Here is a 4,627-nt window from a genome sequence, read left to right on the forward strand (position 1 = left end):
AAAAGTAGTAACAAAGGGGGAAAACTAGTGGAGATCAGTATTATGGAAATCAAGAAGAGAGCAATTTTCAAGAAGAATAGGTTATCAAATATTGAAGAGAAATCAGAAAAGTCAGAAAAGTATCTATTAATTTGTTCAATACTAATTTTTTAAAAACTTAAGGCACGAATCAATTTTCATTTACTTCAATTTTCCCCGAGGTTTGCTCTACTGAAAAGATTTTATCTGCTGTGTACTTCTTTTTTGCCTATCTTCTCTGAAGGACTCTCCTTAACATGAGCTTCCCGATATGTGTCCTGCTCATCACACTAAGACATCATGACTCTCTTGTGCTCTAATTTTTATGATAATTTCAGTCACTAAGATTTGCGAGGCTTAGATATCTTACCAAAATTTTGAGGGATGCCAAGAGGTGTTACATTAAGTACAGGCCAGAGTGTCTCTATTTTTCTAATTCAGTTTGACTAAAACTTTCTTGTTTTGTTTTAAATAAATACTTAAAACACGACTTGGGTCCTACAAGCGTCTGGACTCTAGGTCTCAGTATTGGAGTGTCTCACCCATGGGCCCCAGGCAGGGACGCCATGGTTCCCTCCCACCCCGTGATCAAGACATGGAATCGGCTGCCGATGGTTGGATCGCAACGCGCCCCTTTTCTAGAGCCTTCCCTGGCCGTCTACAGGCAGGATGCGGCTGGGAAAAAGACAACTGGAATTTCTCGAAGGTCGATGGTCCTCACGGTTGAGGATTCTACGTGGTTCTCTTGGTTCCCTTGGTGTGTGTGTGTGTGCGGAGGAGGGCGCGGCCCTTAGATCACCTTCTTGAGCGCTTCGTACAGTACCAGCACGAAGGTGCCCCCTATGCCCCGCAGGACGCTGGACCACGCACCTTTGAAGAAGGCCTTGCCCCCCTCGTCTCTGAAGATCTTCCTCCAACAGTCGACGCTGCCCGTGTACATGATGTCAGCTCCTTTGCGCTCAGACTGCATCATCATCTGCCGCCGCACCGTGTGGAAGGGGTAGGACAACACGCTGGCCACGGCCGTCACGGTCTGCACCATCATCCAGCTCACCACGATGTGCGTGTTCTTGGGGTCGGGGAGCATGCCCTTGGCCGTATCGTACACGCCGAAGTAGGCCGCCCGATAGATGATGATGCCCTGCACGGAGACGCTGAAGCCCTGGTACAGGCCCCGGATGCCGTCGCACTTGGTGATCTTCACCAGTCAGTCTCCCAGGACTAGGAACTCGCGCTCTGTGTCTGACTTTCCCACGTCCGCTGCCAGGCGGGTTCTGGCGAAATCCAGCGAGTACACGAAGCAGAGGGAGGTTGCCCCGGCCGCGCCGCTGGAGGCCAGGTTGCCCGCAAAGTACCTCCAGAACTGCGTGTGCTTGTCCACGTCCCCCAGGAAGATCTGCTTGTACTTATGCTTGAAGGCGAAGTTGAGGGCTTGAGTGGGGAAGTAGCGGATGACGTTGGCCAGGTTGCCCCTCCAGGACAGCACGCCCTGCTCCTTGGGGATGCCGACGATGCAGTCCAGGATGCCCTTGTACTGCTTGTCAGCGGCGATCTGCTTGCTGGCGTGCTGGACCTGCAGCAGCAGCTTGACCCGCTCGATCGGAGCCACGGCCGTCTTGGAGATGGCGGCGGCGATGCCTCCGGTCAAGAAGTCCTTGGCGAAGGAGATGGCCTGTTGCGTCATGGTGGCGGGGCGGGCAGCGGAACGGGCGGACAGCCGGAGAGCGGGCGCGGAGAGTAAATGGAGGGCGTCGCTGGCTCAGGATTCGTTCCTTTTTATATTCTCAATGTAACAAAGCCTGCCATCATAAGACTTTTTCCTTTGTAGATACGAAGTTCAAATTTCCTTCTGCCTTGGGAGTATATTCTTTCTATGAAATTCCAACTGCTTCACTGTTGCATACACTGAACAGATCAACCCCTTTCCCCCACGCCCGTTTAGTTGATCGTGTTGAATAAAGAGTGTATTTTCATTTGATATTATCTAATGCTTCTTTGAGAGTATAACTTCGTCGGATTCTTGAAGTACATGATGTGGATACAACAGAAATGACTGAATCTATACCATATTATCTAGAATACAGTGGCATTCGATTAATGTTTGTTGAGTTCTTAAAAACATATTTTTCTCTTAACAGTACTGGCACAATTTTGGTATTTAAAAAGTATGTGTGTATTTTACAGCAGATTTGTCCTGTTCATTCTCTAAATAAAATATATAGTGTTTGTCAACTTCAGCATTTCCATCTCCTCTTTCTCATTCCCCGAGCCACCAGGCATGACTCTGATAGTTTTATACACTGGAGCTTAAATATATCTAGAGCAAGAAGGTCTTTCTAAAATGAGTAACATGAAAATACATTATGTGGCAGACTACTGTGTGATGATACAACTCATTAATATATGTACCAGTAACTTGTGTAACACCAGTGTAATCCACAGGAAAAAAAAGATAAATAATCTTTATTTGGGTATCAATTGTAGAGTATCATTGAGAAGAACAGAGGATGTTAAATGCTACTTCAGATGTCAGGTAGAATAGAGAGCTACTAATCATTTGTAGTAGCAGAAAATGCAAATAGTTGGTAAAAAGAGTGTCCCAATTGTCAGTCCTCAGAACATGTTTAGTCTTCTACAAGGACCCACCAAAACAAACAAACATACATGTGGGGAATATTCTTTGGGTACTCTTAGTGTTATCAGTGTGGAATTTATGTAAGGCTGAGTTTTCACAGAAATAGATTGGAGTCTAATAAATACTATTTTTGTGATTGTTTTTAATTACCTATTTTTACTCCAAGAATGGTGTAGCCTAAAAACAAACAAACAAACAAACAACAACATAAAACGCTGGGTGCCATGGCTCACGCCTGTAATCCTAGCACTTCGGGAGTCCAAGGTGGGTGGATCACGAGGTCAGGAGATCGAGACCATCCTGGCTAACACGGTGAAACCGCGTCTCTACTAAAAATATAAAATATTAGCCAGGTGTGGTGGCATATGCCTGTAGTTCCAGCTACTTGGGAGGCTGAGGCAGGAGAATCGCTTGAACCCCGGAGGTAGAGGGTCAGTGAGCCGAGATCATGCCACAGCACTCCAGCCTGGGCGAAAAACAAAAAACAAAAAAAAAGAAAAAAACAAAAAAAAAACCTATTTTACATTTATATCAACTGATTGCTAGATGAGTTGGGATTAGGGCCAGTTTAATTCAAAGGTGAAAACAATCATTTACATGAGCTGCTTACATACACACACACAGAAATTATCCTCTTTTAAAGTTTACTGCTTTCACAATATTATGAGTCTTCTGCTTGCCTTGGGAAAAACACTGTAAGCTGTTTTTTTTTAATTTCTGTTGCCTAAGTTACCATAAAATTTTGTGTAAATAAAATATTTAGAGGTAAGAATGAAATACTGTCTACCTACTTAAGTGAATATAGATGGAAGAATATAAATATATATACATAAATATATACATAATATACATAAATATATGTACATAAATATGTATACACATAATATATACATAAATATATACACATAAATATGTATATAAATATATAAAAATATATACAAAAACATATATACATAAATATAAATGTATATATACACATAAATGAAAGGTATTACCCTGGGGCAGAGGGAAGTAAATCTTGTGAGGTTCCCTGAGAGCATTTGGACATACTGTGTACCTGAAGATAAGTAAGGGATATATTGTTGCATAGTTTCCAGTTCTTAAACAAGCTACCATGTTAACAACACTTGCAAATGTTAAATCTGAATGCTGAGCCAAACTAAAATATATTCCATTTATAACTGTTGCAGTTATATGTGCTTATTATAGTTGATATTTTGGCCAACAAAATATTTGCGTAGGAACAGAAATATTAATTGTATGTTCCACGAGATGCATGCTTAACTTTGGTCAACAAATATTTAACATTAGAGAGGTTAAAATATTTTCCTATATTATAAAAATTGCAGAACTGAAAAGCTTGTTTATTTTTTCTGATACATAAAGAGATAAGAACTGTGTTTGGCACCGTGGAAATATGAAAAAATAGTATCTATGATTAAAAGTTTTCCAAAAATATTATTAATTAATTGTTTTATGTGTTTCATTCATTCATATTGAGTAATGACCGTATGCAATTTCTCCTACTAAGAATAAGCAATAAATTGGTAAATAAAGCTTTTATAGTGTACTTCCAGAGATACATATGTAACAAGACATTTGCAGGCTGGGAATATATATGCAAAGGAAGAAGTGGGTATTGCTATTACACTGTATAGAAAGGGCACCTAACATAATTTTGGAGCCAAGGGATTTATTCTCAGTGTAATTAATATCTACTTTGAAATGTGTATCATAATTTGCCAGGTGATGATTGGGTGAAGTTTTGCAAGAACCAACTGCATACAAAAAGAAGAAATACTGGCAGCAAAAGAGCATAATTAGTGGCTAGTAGGTGACACCAAAAAAAAAAAATTCTTAATTTGCTGTGGTTTCACAATGGCAATGTGGTAATCATAAAAACAAACCCTTCTTCAGAGATGATTAGTGAGCTATTTACAGTATTGCAGCGATTTATGGTCTTCAAAGTAAACA

General features: G+C 40.9%; 1 pseudogene; it reads right to left on the reverse strand.

The window, feature by feature from the left end:
- Positions 1-471: 471 nt before the first annotated feature.
- Positions 472-1,775, reverse strand: LOC134738666 (ADP/ATP translocase 3-like; annotated as a pseudogene).
- Positions 1,776-4,627: the final 2,852 nt, after the last annotated feature.

This window comes from Pongo pygmaeus, chromosome 19 (assembly GCF_028885625.2).
Source record: "Pongo pygmaeus isolate AG05252 chromosome 19, NHGRI_mPonPyg2-v2.0_pri, whole genome shotgun sequence".
NCBI lineage: Eukaryota > Metazoa > Chordata > Mammalia > Primates > Hominidae > Pongo > Pongo pygmaeus.